Source organism: Biomphalaria glabrata, chromosome 3 (genome assembly GCF_947242115.1).
Source record: "Biomphalaria glabrata chromosome 3, xgBioGlab47.1, whole genome shotgun sequence".
NCBI lineage: Eukaryota > Metazoa > Mollusca > Gastropoda > Planorbidae > Biomphalaria > Biomphalaria glabrata.
Genome location: NC_074713.1, coordinates 38,196,650 through 38,216,775, shown reverse-complemented (window position 1 = coordinate 38,216,775; position 20,126 = coordinate 38,196,650). Strand labels below are relative to the sequence as shown.

Below are 20,126 nucleotides of genomic sequence, written 5' to 3'. Positions count from 1 at the left end.
CAACCACAAACTGTTAGCAACGGTGTTATGTGGCCAACACAACAACAAACTGTTAGCAACGGTGTTATGTGGCCAACACAACCACAAACTGTTAGCAATGGTGCTATGTGGCCAACACAACCACAAACTGTTAGCAATGGTGTTATGTGACCAACACAACCACAAACTGTTAGCAATGGTGTTATGTGGCCAACACAACCACAAACTGTTAGCAATGGTGTTATGTGGCCAACACAACCACAAACTGTTAGCAATGGTGTTATGTGACCAACACAACCACAAACTGTTAGCAATGGTGCTATGTGGCCAACACAACCACAAACTGTTAGCAATGGTGTTATGTGGCCAAGACAACCACAAACTGTTAGCAATGGTGCTATGTGGCCAACACAACCACAAACTGTTAGCAATGGTGTTATGTGGCCAACCTCAAACTGTTAGCATTGGTGTTATGTGGCCAACACAACCACAAACAAATGTGGCTTTTCTTCGAGATAAGTCAGATGGGTATATTTAAGGAGTGGGTGGGCTCCAGGACAATCAGTGGGTAATAACCAACCCAATTCTTAAACACTACATCAACATTAATTAGACACTACAAAAAAAATGACAGGTGATAATGAGCTGTCCTAGATAAATGTGTTGATTGACTGACACACTGACTGACATAAGGACGTTGTAACAAGACAATAACAAATAAACATAAATATATAAACATCTTTAAGTCAAGTACACTTATCCTGGGGGGGGGGGGGGGGATGGAGGAATCACCTAAAATTACTTTCTTCATTGTAGTGTGTCAAACGCATTCGCCGCTAAAAGTACATTACGCGCTAGAAATAAATGGAATTCTATCTTAAGACCGTTTAGTTAAGCCCAAGTCTTTTATTATTGGACCACCCATGTCCACGTTCACCTGTCTCGAGAAGGATTGTTGTTAATGGTGCGATGACCAATGGCCATCATTACCCTCCAACTAATATCAGTGTCAGAAGAGATGGGTGGAATCTATTTTATATTTGATTTCAAGACTTATGATCTGTCTGAACCAAAAATGATATAACTAACTCTCGTTAACAGTGCTGGTAAGTCAAAAGAATACAGTACCAATAAATAAACTATGCAGATAAATCTCAGATCTAGCATTTCATTGCCAACCCCAGGAAATCATATTTAGTGTGACTATACGTAAACAGCTTCAGTTCATCATCAGGTCGTCACATTAGGAACAGGTTCAAAAGACGCTGTGACATGTATTGCTCTGCAAGCCTGGCTAACATCAAAATAAACACCAGAAACAAAATATTAAAACTGGATAGTGCTATGCGGGCTTTGCTGGAGCAACATTACCAACAAAAGCCGGCTAAATAGTTCTTTTTTTTTTTTTTACCCCGGCGTCACTTTTTACGCACGGAGTAACATTGAGGCTATAATAATAACAGATCTCTGCTGTTCCAGGTAGTCAGCGGGTCACGTGATTGTGCGAGAAACGTAACCGCGAGTGGTTCTATACCTGACGTGGCTAATGACAACGACCTTGTGTGACGGGTATCGTTTATTTAAATGACCTTCGACATTTATTGTCTAAATAAATTAGAATATATCTGGTTGAGTTTAGACATAGAAGTTTTATTGAGTTACAGATGATTACATAGCTGATTTGAGTATTTCTCTCTCCCCTATATACTTATCTGCCATAAAACCTCCTGCGATCACGAAGATGTCACTAATTCCAATGTCCACATCCTACAGCTGCTACTCTCTCTCTCTCTCTCTCAAACACTTTCTGTCTCTCTAAAGTCTAGGCTACAATTTCATTCCATTTTACCAGCGCGTTCTAGATCATTCTGTATTGACTTCTCAAGGGCGACGTATAACCGACCTGATCTAAGAAGTCGAAGGAAAATCTCTTGCAGATGATTGGTTCGCACAACTATAAAGACAATTTTAATCCCTAGTGTGCTACTAGACTAAGGTCAACTAATATGATCCCTAATGTGCTACTGACCATCAAGAAAGACGAATATGATCCCATTTGTGTTACTAGACTGTTAAGGACAACGAATATGATCCCTAGTGTGCTGCAAGGCTATCAAGGACAACGAATATGATTCCTAGTGTGCTGCAAGGTTATCAAGGACAACGAATATGATCCCTAGTGTGCTGCAAGGCTATCAAGGACAACGAATATGATCCCTAGTGTGCTGCAAGGCTATCAAGGACAACGAATATGATCCCTAGTGTGCTGCAAGGCTATCAAGGACAACGAATATGATCCCTATTGTGCTGCAAGGTTATCAAGGACAACGAATATGATCCCTATTGTGCTGCAAGGCTATCAAGGACAACGAATATGATCCCTATTGTGTTCCAAGATGACCAGAGAAACCAAAATAGAAATCTAGGCACAAAGTTTTATTCTGAATAATGTATTCAATAAGCTCCAGTACCCTCCTTTCTTCTCGCCATCTTGTAAGCCCACCTGTGTAACACCTTTTTACTTTCTCACTCCACCAGAGACCCAGTGTATCAGGTCAACCGTTTAAACTCACTTGACCTTAAGAGGGTTAAAGTTTACAAATCCTTCAAATTACCTTCCAGCGCAAAGTGTTTCCTCTTGAATCAAATTTAAAAGTGCAAAGTTTCAGTATAGCCCCCCCCCCAATGCTTGCTTCTGTCACAACTCTCCCCCCCCCCCAATGCTTGCTTCTGTCACAACTCTCCCCCCCCCCCAAAAAAAAAACTTTTTGAGGGTAGGATAATAGGAGTGAGAGGGGAAGGTGTGTGGTGTTTGTCTGTGCGTGCGCGTGTGTCACTGTATGGGAGAAAAGGTTGGTACAAATATGGTGTCAAGGTTCATTGACACTAATGAAACCATTTAAAACTAAAGGCGTTTGATCACTCACAGGTAGGGCATTGATCAACGAACCATCAGAACCATATACCAGTCTTAATAATGTGAGAACCATTATTTTAAGTCAAACCTTATAACAAACTTAACAGTGTGGGAATTTGAAATAAAAAAAGACATATTTCTAAGTAGGTCTAGATAGATCAATATATACAAGACACACTACATCTGACAGTGAGACCAATGTATACAAGACACACTACATCTGACAGTGAGACCAGTGTATACAAGACACACTACATCTGACAGTGAGACCAATGTATACAAGACACACTACATCTGACAGTGAGACCAGTGTATACAAGACACACTACATCTGACAATGAGACCAATGTATACAAGACACACTACATCTGACAGTGAGATCAATGTATACAAGACACACTACATCTGACAGTGAGATCAATGTATACAAGACACACTACATCTGACAGTGAGATCAATGTATACAAGACACACTACATCTGACAATGAGACCAATGTATACAAGACACACTACATCTGACAGTGAGATCAATGTATACAAGACACACTACATCTGACAGTGAGATCAATATATACAAGACACACTACATCTGACAATGAGATCAATGTATACAAGACACACTACATCTGACAGTGAGACCAGTGTATACAAGACACACTACATCTGACAGTGAGACCAGTGTATACAAGACACACTACATCTGACAGTGAGATCAATGTATACAAGACACACTACATCTGACAGTGAGATCAATATATACAAGACACACTACATCTGACAATGAGATCAATGTATACAAGACACACTACATCTGACAGTGAGACCAGTGTATACAAGACACACTACATCTGACAGTGAGACCAGTGTATACAAGACACACTACATCTGACAGTGAGACCAGTGTATACAAGACACACTACATCTGACAGTGAGACCAGTGTATACAAGACACACTACATCTGACAGTGAGACCAATGTATACAAGACACACTACATCTGACAGTGAGACCAATGTATACAAGACACACTACATCTGACAGTGAGACCAATGTATACAAGACACACTACATCTGACAGTGAGACCAATGTATACAAGACACACTACATCTGACAGTGAGACCAATGTATACAAGACACACTACATCTGACAGTGAGACCAATGTATACAAGACACACTACATCTGACAGCTGGACCCCAGAAAACACGCCGATGAATACAACTTCTCATGACTACTACAAGTGAAAACAAAGACGCATGGGCCTGAGTAATTGACCTGTCCTATCACTGACCTACACACACAGACGAGATGGTCTTCTACACATTCTACTTGTTAGCATTAATTGCGATGAATTCAACCCTAGGTTATGTCTTCCACCTTAGACGGCAGTCAATACTCTCAGTGCGGGCATTCCTGGGCTTTAGATTTTAAACAATGCAAATCTAAGCCATGATGGTATCTGTATCAACATCAAATAATATCGACCTACCATTAATTGAATTCAATCTACGGATGAAGAAAAAAAATGAAATTGAGGCAACCTTGTCCCTGATCTATCGAATATTTTTTTTCTGCGGCCAATATGTTAAAAAAAACTCAATAGATGATGAAACTCAATAGATAATGAAACTCAATAGATGATGGAACTCATGTATTCAATGGGTGAAAGATTGGCACGGTGCGGCTCAGATAGACTTTTTTTTTATTTAATTTCTAAATGGGAGTCAAAGAGAGAGTTATAATCAAAGAGAAAAAAGAGAGAGAGAAAGAGAAAGAAAAAGAGAAAGAGAAGGAGAAAGCGAGAAAAGAGAGAGAGAAAAAGATTGAGAGAAAGAAAAAGAGAGAGAGAGAAAGAAATAGAGAAAGAGAAGGAGAAAGCGAGAGAAAAAGAGAAAAAAAGAGAAAGAAAAAGAGAAAAAAAAAAGAGAGAGAAAGAAAAAGAGAGAAAAAAAGAGAGAGAAAGAAAAAGAGAGAAAGAAAAAGAGAGAGAGAATGAAAGAGAGAGAGAATGAAAGAGAGAGAGAAAGAAAAAAAGAGAAAGTAAAAAAAGAGAGAGAAAGAATGAAAGAGAGAGAGAATGAAGAGAGAGAGAATGAAAGAGAGAGAAAGAAAAAGAGAAAGAAAAAAAGAGAAAGAAAAAAAAGAGAGAGAGAAAGCGAGAGAAAGAAAAAGAGAGCGAGGAATAGAGAAAGAAAAAGAGAGCGAGAAATAGAGAAAGAGAGAGATTATACAGTCACATGCTAAGTATGAACACTGAACACACATTATCTCATGAGATTATTTGCTGTGATGTAAATAGGCCAAGCTAGACGTTTTGGTGCAAAATGCTTTAGAAATATAAATGTACATTTTTAGTGTGTACATATAATACATCTCTCTATGTGTCTTAATGTGTTGGGTTCAAACTTACTTTTCAATGGGAAAAAAAAACAAAGATATTTTCCTGCATTATATTTTGGATTTGTTATTATTGTTATGTAGATTTACAACTCTGGGTGTGGTGTGTCTGTTCTATTGTGTGGAATGTTATTTTTAATTGAAACAAAAAAGTCCGTATAATCACAACAAATGTCCATAAGGAACAAATGAAGTAATATTAGTTTTAATGTTGCGTGGGTTTTAATATTGTCGAGAAACAAAATAGGGATGCAATATTTTGTTTACACACACACAAACAGTTTTCTTTTATTTCATTGATACAACTAAAAAAAATGATGGGTGTCAATATGTGCACATCTCCTAAATAAGGGGGGGGGGGGTCAAAACATCTAGCGCCAAAAGGCGCGTGCCAGTAATTAGCTTTAAGTGTGCCAATTTCCTAATGACAAAGCAATTAGTAAAGAAAGAAATGATGACAAAGTAACAGGTCAATCAAAAGTGGTTTCAGAAATTGTGTATTCTCTTTAAGATTGCAAGTCTACTCAACCGTAAATTAGACTAGATATCACATCTGATGACAAACACAACTGCAAGAAGGTAGATAACTCTAACACATTACTAAAGGAAATACGTTAGGGTTAAGTAAATAAGTCACTAATAGAAATACGATCTTCTAGAAATAATGTGTTGCACCAAAGGGCAGAGCCCAGACGACGCGCCGTCCAGCAAGATGCCCTGCAAGTAAAACACTCAAACCTTTGAGAGAATCCATTGGGAGTCAGATTTGATTGATTAGCCCAGAGCACTGCTATCATACATCAGAGTGTCACAATCAATAACGTGACATAACTCTGTTAGACACATGGTGGCACGATTTCCTCCCCTTGCCTCTTAGTAAACCTAAGAGATATACAGCAGACGACTGCTCAACAATTATTGGAATTTTACTGGACACTTAGTTCAATAGATCTACATGTATGAAATGTTAATTGGTCTATGCTTACCTTTCTTGTAGTTAATGACACACTACAAACTACTCACATGAAACACATTTTTTTCCTAAGTTTTAAATATTACACAAAATGCAGGTCAAGAGGTCAAGCCCCCCCCCCGGCCCCCAAATGATGGAAAATTCCTAGCTACGCTCCCTGCTTCGGACTACTACAGCTTGGGCTCGATCCCTCAGGTCCATCCCATATATACCCGAATTTGATCTTTGTGCTGGCCACATGACGCCCTCGTTGACCACTGGTCAAAGAAACAGGTGACCTCAACGATATGAAGTTACAAAACTGTAATGAATACAATAATAAACACACGCTAATCCATAGTAACACAACCATGCAGATATCAAGGTAGGTGAGGAGTATCTCAGTGACGTAGTGTCATATGTCACGATTCTTTCAACTTCATTGAAGAATCAATCGATGAGGTCAATGACACCACGAAATGATCATTATAGTCGTCAGACAATGTCAGTGAAAAAATAGCCCGGGCAATATGACGTTCGAAGCGAATTGTTTTGTTTTTTCAGGTATGAAAGTCACTATGTTCTAATGATTCAGTTCAGTACTAACAGGCTTCCCAGGTGAGATAAAGAGCTGCAAGTGTGCTGATTGAAATCTTGGCTTCATGGTTCTAGGCATTCATAATCTTGGATAGAAAAACAACAACAACAACAAAAAAAACGCTCAATTGCTCAGAAACTTCTGGACCCGAACATACCTTGCGATCTATGAGGGCTAATGATGTAAACCTCATCTGCTTCAATGGCTGACGGTTTACGAAGGTGTCATGTGGCCAACACAACGTACCCTTAATTTCCAAACTTATGTCAGGTATTCTATCAAGTTTGGTGGACTCAGGGGTGTCCTAAAAAGACTTCAAGGTGATTAGAACTCGGGACCCCTCAATTCGGAAGTGATTTACCACCTCAGCCACCCTGCTTCCAATAGCATATATGGGGGCGGGGAAGGGGGTTAAATCCCTCATTATTATAGATTTAGATTGTAAAACAAAAAAGGGGGGGGCACATGCACGAAATATGCAAAGGGTTAGGTTTTTGTTTAAGATTATCAGAGATATAAAAGTTTGTTGTCCGACGGTGCCAGGTTCGAATGGGCGTCTAACACTTCAGGGTTCAAAATCCTAGTGAAGACTGGGTTTTTTAATGTCGGGATCATCAGGGCCTATGAGTCCACACCGCTTTAGTTGGTACCTGACATAAGTTGGGGGAAAAGTAAAGCGAGGTAGATCGTTGTGCTGGCCACACGACACCCTCGTTAACCGTGGGCCACAGAAACAGATGATCTTTACATCATCTGCCCTATAGATCATAAGGTCTGAAAGGAGAACTTTACTTTTATATCCAGCATTATTTTGTTTGGTCCTAACTACTAATCGTGTATGTCAGTCCCCACTGTATCTCTAGTCTAGATCTAGTGACATAAGTCCACACCACTAACTACCTCACTGTTACACAGGTATGACCAGCTAGGTCAAGTGATGACACGCATTCTACACGTCCGACGGTAAGGTCAAGCTTACCAGGTACTCTTCCCCCCCCCCTTACTTAAACTGAGGACAATACTGTCCTCCTCCTTACTTGAACTGAGGACAATACTCCAACAAACAAGGTCAATCGGTCCGCAGACCAGCTGTTAACGGTAACCTGAGAGGTCACGACAGGGGTCAACTAATGTTCAAGTCGACAGTTCACTAATGGCATTAGCATCTTTACCTGTGGGGGTATCACCCCTTCACTACTCTAGTGAATCTCTTGAGCCAATTCGTGCCTAACAGTCTAACAAGGATTGTGGAACTTTTTTTTCCTCAACTGCTCCCTTATAAAGCCGTTTCCAACAAATTAAAATCAACGCCGAAACTCAATGAAGTCAACCATACAGACTGTTAATCGATAATCAATAAATAGAGGGTCATTAAATCAATCACAAAGCCAAACAAAGACCACCCTTTTTTTTTGCATGCTGTTTAAAGTGTGTGCTTGGAGTTTACAAAGAGTTAACTCCCTATTACGTCAGTGTCAGATAACAGAATGGACTCCTAACAACACATCACTAACTTCAACAACTGTGACTACAACATCACTAACTTTAACAACTGTGACAACAACATCACTAACTTCAACAACTGTGACAACATATCACTGACTTCAACAACTGTGACAACAATATGACTGACTTCAACAACTGTGACTACAACATCACTAACTTTAACAACTGTGACAACAACATCACTAACTTCAACAACTGTGACAACATATCACTGACTTCAACAACTGTGACAACAATATGACTGACTTCAACAACTGTGACAACAATATGACTGACTTCAACAACTGTGACAACATCACTGACTTCAACAACTGTGACAACAATATGACTGACTTCAACAACTGTGACAACAACATCACTAACTTCAATAACTGTGACAACAACATCACTAACTTCAATAACTGTGACAACAGCATCACTAACTTCAACTGTGACTACAACATCACTAACTTTAACAACTGTGACAACAATATGACTGACTTCAACAACTGTGACAACAACATCACTGACTTCAACAACTGTGACAACAATATGACTGACTTCAACAACTGTGACAACAACATCACTAACTTCAAGAACTGTGACAACAACATCCCTGACTTCAACAACTGTGACAACAACATCACTGACTTCAACAACTGTGACAACAACATCACTGACTTCAACAACTGTGACAACAACATCACATTTACTTTAGCTAATTTACGTTTGTAAATTGCACATCATATTGTTATTGTCTTTCTTATTTCTATAGCGCATCTAGAGTGCGACCATAGAGCTCTGGTTCAATCAAAGTTGTGAATCGAGGATGAACTCAAGCAAGCATTTGTATCATGCAAGCCGGGGTGAAACGAAACAGACCCACATTGTTACAAAAACATTGTAAGGGAAAACATTTTTTTTAGGTCTGAAAATGCGCACGGGTACGTTCTGTGTGGTCAATGGAAAAATGGACACTGTAGTGTGGTTAGTATACTGTTGTCAGTATAATGTGTTTAGTAATATTTGTGTATTGTGGTCAGTGTAATATGGGCGATATAATGTGATTAGTGCAGTGTGGTCAGAGTAGTATGCTCAGTAAAATGTAGTTAGTGTAGTGTAGTCAGTATAATACGGTCAGTGTAGTGTGCTCCGTATAATGTGATTAGTGTGGTGTGGTCAGTAAAATATGGTCAATGTGGTGTGGTCAGTATAATTTGGTCAGTATGGTGTGGTCAGTATTATGGTCAGTGTAGTGCGCTCAGTATAATGTGGTTAGTGTAGTGTAGTCAGTATAATATGGTCAGTGTGGTGTGGTCAGTAGTGTAGAGTAGTGTAGTCAGTGCTACAAAAAGTAATGTTATATCCATATATACCTAACACCACTAGGATGACATATCCGTTTCCATCTATCCACTGTACAGGACAAGAAGTAAGTGAAGACAACCCTGTGTCAACCACACAACACACAGGTGGATGTAGTGTCAGACAGACAGAAAGAGAAATAGAGAATCAAGATGGAATTTCAGAAAGAAAGAAAGAGAGAGAGAAAGAAAACCCACAAGAGAGAGAGGGAGAGAATGCAAGATGGAACTTAAGAGGGGTCAGAAAGTAAGAAAGAAAGAGAGAGAGAGAGAGAAATGGAAAGAGTCACAGAGAGAGAAAGAGAACAGAATGTATCTATCCACACTTTATTTTAAATATCCCTAGGCACGTAAACAACAATGTGAGAGCTACAATGACAGATTGTTATTGACTGCAGTATCAGCACGCTATGTGTCTCTGCACTCGTGATGTGTGTGTGTGTGTGCCTTGATTCCATACAAACTATTTTAGAGCCAACACGAAATCGTTCCATCACAGAACACAAAGATCTGATCAAATGTTTTCATAAACTCGAATACACCAGGGGACATAAGCAAGAGACATGTGCACCACAGCCTCATACTGTTAAATGAAGCTTCGAAATTAAAGCATACCATTGAGCGTTCATGCAGGTCAGTGTTTGGAGATGCTATATACATAAATCTAATAATGTTGAACACATGCATGTCATGGGATGTTAAACAAGTGAGTATAGGATGAACATTTTTGTTTTCATTTAGAGCGACGTTTCAAACCCGAAGATACAGCACGTACTCCAATGACGTACTCCAATGACGTACTCGAATGACAAGTCGACTTTCTATACAAATAATACATGCATAAATTATTTCATATAAAGCGTCTGACAGTCTTATATTTTATCTAGTTCAGTGATACACACACATTTTCGGACTGTGGGCCACAAACATTTCGGACACGTGTGTCACATGCCACAAACATTTCGGACACGTGTGTCACAGGCCACAAACATTTCGGACACGTGTGTCACATGCCACAAACATTTCGGACACGTGTGTCACAGGCCACAAACATTTCGGACACGTGTGTCACAGGCCACAAACATTTCGGACACGTGTGTCACAGGCCACAAACATTTCGGACACGTGTGTCACAGGCCACAAACATTTCGGACACGTGTGTCACAGGCCACAAACATTTCGGACACGTGTGTCACAGGCCACAAACATTTCGGACACGTGTGTCACAGGCCACAAACATTTCGGACACGTGTGTCACACACAACAACAACCAAACTCGTCGAGTCCAAGGGAGCAGATCCTTTGCGACTTTATTTTGCATTCCGAAGTTTTGAGGGCCCAATAGTACAGCGTCAAGGGACGGATATAACCCGCGGGCCATTGTTTGGGCATCACTGATCTAGCTGAGCGAAATGTTTGATAATATAGATAAGAGCCAAAGAAGGAAGGCGCTTTGAAATATTTAGAACACGTAATTTATAGCCGTCAAACACGATGTTATCTGGGCTAGTGACGAGCTGAAAGTCGGGGAAATCTTTGTAGCCTTTTTTTTTTTCTTTCATTTTGTTTCCGACCACCTCCTGCACCTTCCATTAAAGATCGAGGCTGTGGACGAGAGACAAAAGACTTTCCTTTGTAATCTCTCTCTCTCTCTCTTTCTGACCGGAAAACTTCTCAGACCGTATTTGATGAAGAAGACGTCCAAGATATGGAATAGAAATACATCCATTACACTAAAAGCCTCGTTGTGAAATACATTGATACGTATGCTGCATGTCATATTATATTCACATCTACTGCCTGATTAAAAGTGTTCTATTAACAAACAAAAGGCCACTGGGAAAATAGTCACCAGAAATGTGCCGTGTTATGTTTTTTTCTATGACCAAACATACATGGGACATTTCCCAGGGGGACTTTTTCAACAGCCATTTTTCCCTGTGAATTTCCCCCACGATTCATACATGAATTTGATTCATCTATCTGGAATGGCAGTGGCAGCTCCAACATCATTCACTTAAACAGAGACCAATTGTTGTGGAAGGCCTGAACACTGATCTGCAACGTCACAACCTATGGGTAGTTTAGACCAATAGCTCGTTGGTCTCGCTTAAACACTGTTTCCCGGATAAAGCTCGTCATTGTGATGCAATCGGAAAACTTGACAGTTTATACACTGTTTGTCGTTGGTTTGCAGTTCCAAACATCTAGTACAACTAACCCGATATATTGGCCTTTTTTCAGTCTTAATGTAGAACTTGGAAAGAAAAAAGAACAGACTTATTTTATAACAAAACTGAATACAACTTGTATGTATACATCTCCACAGATTCAGCTTGAAATGAAATGGCAAGTTCATATCGCACTCAAAGTACACAAATAGTTTCTGTCTCATGTCTTCAACCTTCACACCAGTATTCATTCAATTAAATTACGACGACAGACTTTCATCAGAAACTCCTTAGCCAAAACCATGAAAACACTCGCCCTACTTTCCTAATAGTTCCATCAGAAACACGAACAGACACACCATAATATCCATGTTTCGAACCAAGTTTCTAAATTCGACCACCGCGTTTTTCTTTTTTTTTTCCTAAGTCCTGAATGATTTGAAACAATGGGCTATTAAACAGAATCACATGTCCCGAGGTAATCTCAAAGACAACATAGGCTTTCAGAAGTTACCTTGTGATTTGAACCGGTTACTTGAACAACATTTAGGGACGGGATAAAATGAAATGAAAACGAAAAATGGACATGTGTATTGTCCAGTCAAGTAAAGAAAGGTCATGGTCAAAAACATAGACTGAAATCGTGTTAGGATAGAAACGTACAACTTTGCTTCAACAAGTCAATAAGTGTACTCCAATAAGTGTACTCCAATTAGTGTACTCCAATTAGTGTACTCCAATTAGTGTACTCATACGTATGGGCAAGGGGGGTTAAAAAGGAAACATCAACAAATATAAACAAATGGCGATTTGAAATGTCCAGATAGATGGAGCAAAAGAGAATCGACTAAATGTATTATGCTAACAAATATGTATAAAATATGCAGACCGACATCGACTAAATGTAGTATGCCAACAAATATGTATAAAATATGCAGACCGACATCGACTAAATGTAGTATGCCAACAAATATGTATAAAATATGCAGACCGACATCGACTAAATGTAGTATGCCAACAAATATGTATAAAATATGCAGACCGACATCGACTAAATGTAGTATGCTAACAAATATGTATAAAATATGCAGACCGACATCGACTAAATGTAGTATGCTAACAAATATGTATAAAATATGCAGACCGACATCGACTAAATGTAGTATGCTAACAAATATGTATAAAATATGCAGACCGACATCGACTAAATGTATTATGCTAACAAATATGTATAAAATATGCAGACCGACATCGACTAAATGTAGTATGCTAACAAATATGTATAAAATATGCAGACCGACATCGACTAAATGTAGTATGCTAACAAATATGTATAAAATATGCAGACCGACATCGACTAAATGTAGTATGCTAACAAATATGTATAAAATATGCAGACCGACATCGACTAAATGTATTATGCAAACAAATATGTATAAAATATGCAGACCGACACTCACTAGGACTGAAGATAAGCAGATAACATGTCTAGACATAGTTCAGTCTACACTATACCGTACACAATTTGCACGGTCCTGGCGCCCCATTGGTTACAATGGTCATTTGCTCAAGGCAAAGGGAAAAAAATGAAAAAGTTCCACCAGCAAGATAGCCCTTCAGGCTTAGCACGGACAGACCAAGCGTGACCAGTTGGTAAAAGACGGGAAGGGACGACTAACGACAAAACGATTATAGCGTCCTCCTTCGGGAGGACAAAAGAAATCTAACAAAGCGGTGGAGTTTTCCTTCAGACGAAAACAAAAAAAAAGGAATTTGGTATTAGACTGGACGCGACACGGACTAGACATTACTACCCCCCCCCCCCCCCGTGATGAAATGTGAAACGTATACTTAGCGTGATTTGCAATGTCCAGCTAAGGCAGATTGTAGGCCTAATCTACAGGGTGCCACATTCCAATTCCTTTTGTGTAGTTCTTTGTGACAGGTCACCTTAACCCATACCAGGGGGCTTATCAATGCGGTAACATCTATCCAAGACAGAAGCTATTATCAACATTTTACGATGACAGTTTGAATTATAATTATGATGCGTGGTGTTCACACAATGGTCCAAAGCAGTATTACTGTAAGAGAATTCCCCACGAGTGGGTTTGTTGTACCATAGGCCCTAGTGCCAGAGTTTCATGCTTCAATTGCACACCTTGATCAACTTTCCTTTGGTGAAGTGACGGAGCGTGGTGCCAATGTTTCAATGGATGTGATGACGTAATGAAAGAGCGGATGAGTGTCCATCGACATTTTTTTTTTTAAATTAGGGTTTCCGTTTTAATTAGTCATATAGATTAAGATATTGAACAAAGCTAGAAATCTATTAGAGTTTGACTAGATTTTAGGCTAAAAAACCACTGCACCACAGGCTGAACGACCAATAGACTCAAAGGTAGAAAGCAGGAGGAAAGAGACATAGAGACACTATTACTTTCTTCCAGTATAACTGCACTTGTCCAGATGATGACTGTAATGGCCAGTGGTGTGCCAACTAATTAAACATGTTGACCTGAATGTGCCACACATGATTCAGACGTGAGATAAGCGCGTGCTGGGTATCAGACCTGAACATTCTCGCGCGTTCAACACTTCAAACAACACACCGGGCTCCTATTCCCTCCCCTCCAAGACCCCAGCTTGGAACCCAGCACGTGCACCCCAGAGAGGAGTTTGGTAACAAAGAAAATCCAAACCGACCACACAGCTCTGGTCAACCAATGATCGATAAGACGGAGTCCAGACGATATGGGCCGATGACCGATCATACCCCCCCCCCCCAAAGTCCGTGGCATCATGAACAAGACATTAGAAAAATAAATTTATTTAAAAAAAAAAAAGAATAGTCAACATTCTAAGCAACAGGCTGTAGGCTTTTAATGAGAGACTAGTGGTAACAAAAGTCCGACAACCGTAATGTATGCGTGACGACACACGTTCATTGATCTAGATGGAATGCAGGTAAGACTAATCTATTTGTCACAACTGACTCAGTCATGTCACAAGCGTGACGACTTAACATCAACACATCAACGCTGACTAAACACATTCTCTGTACACACTCTGTTGTGTGTCATTGGTGTGAAGACTTTTCAAGACTACGCTCAACGCTGTATTTCCATTGTGTTCAATAGTTGTTCAAACCTAGATCTACTTCTTGTGTACGATAAAACTTAATCTATAGTGCTATACCGCGAGGTCTGCTGCTATCCAATGACCATGAGTTGTCCGCTCAAACATTGAAATCAATAGCGAAATGATGTTGCCGAGATTTGAGCGGGAAATCAAACAATGCGCACACATTGGGATAGTGTGTTTGTCACAGTCATCCTTGTACTGTCCCCGCATCACATAGCAGCAGTATTGTGAAGGCTCTCTAAATATGCATTGTTTATGTCGATTTCATCTTCGGAATCGAAGACAATGCCTTTGTATAATTGCGTACGAGAAGTTGATAAAGTAACCAGAGCAAATCAGAGTTCACATTGCATAAATGAACAAAGCGCCTTTATAGCACAACGAGAAATACATTAAACCTATTCATTGGGGAGGGGAGTATTTCTATAAAAAATTTAGAACCACTGCATACCGACGAAATCATATTTTAAAGTAACGCTATTCTTTTGAGTCGGGGAGAAATTTTTTGCCTGTGTATATTAAAATTTAATTAAAAAATCAACATTCTGGAATGCCACGGGTCACATAAGACTGATGTGTATCTATGTCACATGACACGTGACCTAACTAGCACGCATGATGACACACATAGAATGTGCAGTTTAATTTGAGCTGTTCCTGAAATGCCACACGAGACTAACGCAAGAGTGGCAGCGTTACTACAGGTGGTCGAGAACGAGAAGTGCTGGATTGTGAATTCAACAGTTCTGGTTCAATCTTGATATTTCCGAGTACTTCCAGTTTGCAGGGAACACACATGTATGGTCTCCGTGCCATGTACTAAACCTGTTGAGGAACACACATGTATGGTCTCCGTGCCATGTACTAAACCTGTTGAGGAACACACATGTATGGTCTCCGTGCCATGTACTAAACCTGTTGAGGAACACACATGTATGGTCTCCGTGCCATGTACTAAACCTGTTGAGGCCGAGAAACAAAATTTCTTAGCAGTTGGGGGGGGGGACATTGTATCAACCATACGATATGAAATGGAGGCCAGTGAAGGGTTTTACAGGCAATATAAACAATTGATGACCACAGACATGGAAGTCATTAACTTCTCTGGACAATTAGAACTGCAACAGACGGTCATGGTTCGTACTGACTAACCACCATTCCCCCCCCCCCTTATTTCAAAACACAATTATGATCAAAATCCAATGAATCGCATCTTTTGGCGTCTGCTACACTTGAATTACATACACATTTGAAACAGAAAATGTTTACTTTCCAAGCAGAAGTCTGTGAGTCTCCATGTATTTGCTATCAAAGCCTCAAATCAGATCACATTCTTTCTGACCAAGCCTCAAATCAGATCACATTCTTTCTGACCAAGCCTCAAATCAGATCACATTCTTTCTGACCAAGCCTCAAATCAGATCACATTCTTTCTGACCAAGCCTCAAATCAGATCACATTCTTTCTGACCAAGCCTCAAATCAGATCACATTCTTTCTGACCAAGCCTCAAATCAGATCACATTCTTTCTGACCAAGCCTCAAATCAGATCACATTCTTTCTGACCAAGCCTCAAATCAGATCACATTCTTTCTGACCAAGCCTCAAATCAGATCACATTCTTTCTGACCAAGCCTCAAATCAGATCACATTCTTTCTGACCAAGCCTCAAATCAGATCACATTCTTTCTGACCAAGCCTCAAATCAGATCACATTCTTTCTGACCAATCCAATCAAGTCAATGCAATGAGAAGATCTTAACAAAAATAACAGGCGCTTACGGTCTACATGAAGTCACTGTATACTTCTTTTTTCTTTTTTTACCAAGCATACTTCACATTTTAAAGGACGCTGCACCACCTTTTTTTAAACTGATGTACACTTGACTAATACCTCGAATACTGAAGAGTTTCTGAATACTAGGTCAGACATTGGAATCACAGTCTTTGTCAGTGCTGGATTTTAAGAAGTGGAGGCCCTCCCTGGAAAGGACTTGTGGAGGCCCTTACCCTCTTCAAGCTACAGGTCTTATCTTTTGAAGATCCCCCCCCCCTCAATTTTGATATATAGTTCTTGAAATCATGTTTTTTTTTTCTTTTTTAAAGCAAATGTCTTTGGAAGATAATTGACACCTCCAGGACAGTTGCTAAGCACAGGTTGAGAAGCGCTGTTACTACGCCCCTGCGAAACCTGTTACGTAGTTCGACTATAACGGCTTCACATCACGCTTCCTTGTAGGTCCGTCACTATACTTGTACACTGTATACAGCTGTACCAACACTGTTTCTCTCTGAAAGTCTTGGAAGATTTTAAGACACATTTCACTGATAAAATGGCAGACATTTAGTACGTAACGTGATAGGTCTCACTTTGTTGAGCTTAAGGTGAATTTTTTAAAAATATATTTACTAACGGCTGAGATGTGGTAGAGTTGTCTTCCCTGTCAATGTATTGAATAGGTGTGTCGGTGGATATAAAGCATCTGTCAGTTGTGGAGTAGGCCATGCGTAACACGAGTGTCATCAAATCGAGGAACTTTATTAAAAGTTTCATTATTTAATTTGAAACAAATTCTAGCTACACGTAAACTCTTCAATGTGACATAAAAAGATCTAGATGGAGAGACTCGTAGTTTATTAAAAACTTAACTGGCACTGTACATCCAGCACTAGATCACTGAATCCAAGAAAACATAAACAAAAATGATGCAAAATGTCGAAAGGTATAACAAACGCTTATTTACATTTGTGTAACGTCGTGAGTAAAATCACTATAAAAAAAAACACTTCAGGGCAGAAACAAATACAAAAACACTTCAGGGCAGAAACAAATACAAAAACACTTCAGGGCAGAAACAAATACAAAAACAGTTCAGGGCAGAAACAAATACAAAAACACTTCAGGGCAGAAACAAATACAAAAACAGTTCAGGGCAGAAACAAATACAAAAACACTTCAGGGCAGAAACAAATACAAAAACACTTCAGGGCAGAAACAAATACAAAAACACTTCAGGGCAGAAACAAATACAAAAACACTTCAGGGCAGAAACAAATACAAAAACACTTCAGGGCAGAAACAAATACAAAAACACTTCAGGGCAGAAACAAATACAAAAACAGTTCAGGGCAGAAACAAATACAAAAACACTTCAGGGCAGAAACAAAAACACTTCAGGGCAGAAACAAATACAAAAACACTTCAGGGCAGAAACAAATACAAAAACACTTCAGGGCAGAAACAAATACAAAAACACTTCAGGGCAGAAACAAATACAAAAACACTTCAGGGCAGAAACAAATACAAAAACACTGTTCAGAACTGCGTCCAAAGGCTAGACTAAGTCGTACAAGTGCTCCTTTTTTCTCTAGTGCCTTGACCGGCACTGTGCTGATACATTTTCCCTAGTGCCTTGACCGGCACTGTGCTGATACATTTTCCCTAGTGCCTTGACCGGCACTGTGCTGATACATTTTCCCTAGTGCCTTGACCGGCACTGTGCTGATACATTTTCCCTAGTGCCTTGACCGGCACTGTGCTGATACATTTTCCCTAGTGCCTTGACCGGCACTGTGCTGATACATTTTCCCTAGTGCCTTGACCGGCACTGTGCTGATACATTTTCCCTAGTGCCTTGACCGGCACTGTGCTGATACATTTTCCCTAGTGCCTTGACCGGCACTGTGCTGATACATTTTCAATTAAATGTTTTTGAATCTTTTAGAGGCAGCGTCTCTATGGTGTCACCATTCCAGCCATAACTTTTTCTAGATCTAGATGTATAGATCTTTTTACAAGACAAAAACTCAAAACTAAAGTGCAAGATGATCTACCCTAGTCTAGAACTAGAGTCTAGATAGATCTAGATATCTAGTAGATTATATTAATTAAATTTAAAAGTAGTCTCGACTTCCAGTTCTAGTCTATGTAGTCTTCTAGATCTAGAGTCTATATATGTATAATCTAGACTTGGGTAGATCATTTTGCACTTTTAGTGACTTTAGTTTTGAGAGGCTGATATTTGAATAGTTTGTAGATCTAGATCTAGATCTATTCAATATCTAGATCTAGATCTAGTTATGGATCTATAAGCCTATTAGTAGTATTAGACTAGATCTAGAATAGAAAAGATCTCGGAAAGAAGAAAAGGAAGTTTCCACATTCATAGTTAACGAAAATAAAAGAATGTTATCATCAAGTAAATTAAACATTTCATAGGTCTAGTCTAAATAAAACTTACCCACTGCATACAAAAATGTTGTAAACTTCAACTTTGTCTTTATTGCTGGATCTATTTTCTACAGATGAAAATTTGCAGTATAACAATTTAATCCAAGAGTTTCAAACGCACACACAAACAGTTTTAAAAATCCGTTAAGTCCAGGACACGACAGCTAGATATATTTCACATAAGAAATCCTCTAGAAATATTTCACACACTACACTTCTAGGTTTGTCCTTTTAATTCCCTATAAGGTTGAAAAACTCAGGAGCTAAACACCGATAAATACGGCGGGAAAAAAAAAAAGCGGTGCACAAGAGAGGAGGGAAAGGGAGGGGTAGACGACCTCTCGTCTGCTACAGCTACCTGTGTTTGTGTCGTCCGCCCTTAACAGCGCCTCTAGCGGCAAAAATGACTGTAATGTCGCCGTATTGGATTGTCCTCATAGCGAAAGCGCACGTGACCAAAGGGGTGTGCCACTTCCGTTATAAACTTTTTTTTCTAGGTCTGAAAACGGCGCATCAGTTCTTGGAGCTCCGGAAAATAAAAAATCACTTTAGTGACGCAACATTCTAAAACAAAACATTGAAATCTAATAAAAGTTATACTGTATAAATTATTAATATGATTATAATAATTCTACTTTTGAAACTGATGATACAATTAAAATAAGAAAATGTTTTAAAATGTATTTTGATAAACGAACTAAACGCAGAGCAGTGATGTGAGACGAGACACTTAGAATGAAAAGTAGTTACTAAATACTGGGTTAGACATGTGGAAGCATTGTCTAGTAAAGTGATAGGCTCACACAAATATAAATGTTGCACATAATCTTTGTGCATGAGATATTAGTGATGTGACATTTGGGCATGAGGTATTAGTGATGTGACATT

General features: G+C 39.3%; 1 protein-coding gene across 4 annotated transcripts in view; it reads right to left on the bottom strand.

Annotated features, from left to right (window-relative positions):
- The window catches only part of LOC106053715 (spectrin beta chain, non-erythrocytic 2-like), a 135,789-nt gene extending 116,257 nt beyond the window's left edge, over positions 1 to 19,532 (bottom strand). For all 4 annotated transcript variants that reach the window (XM_056024907.1, XM_056024911.1, XM_056024912.1 and 1 more), the window contains exon 1: positions 19,249 to 19,532. The gene's annotated coding sequence lies outside the window, so the exon portion shown is untranslated. The remainder of the gene's footprint in view (positions 1 to 19,248) is intronic.
- Positions 19,533 to 20,126: the final 594 nt, after the last annotated feature.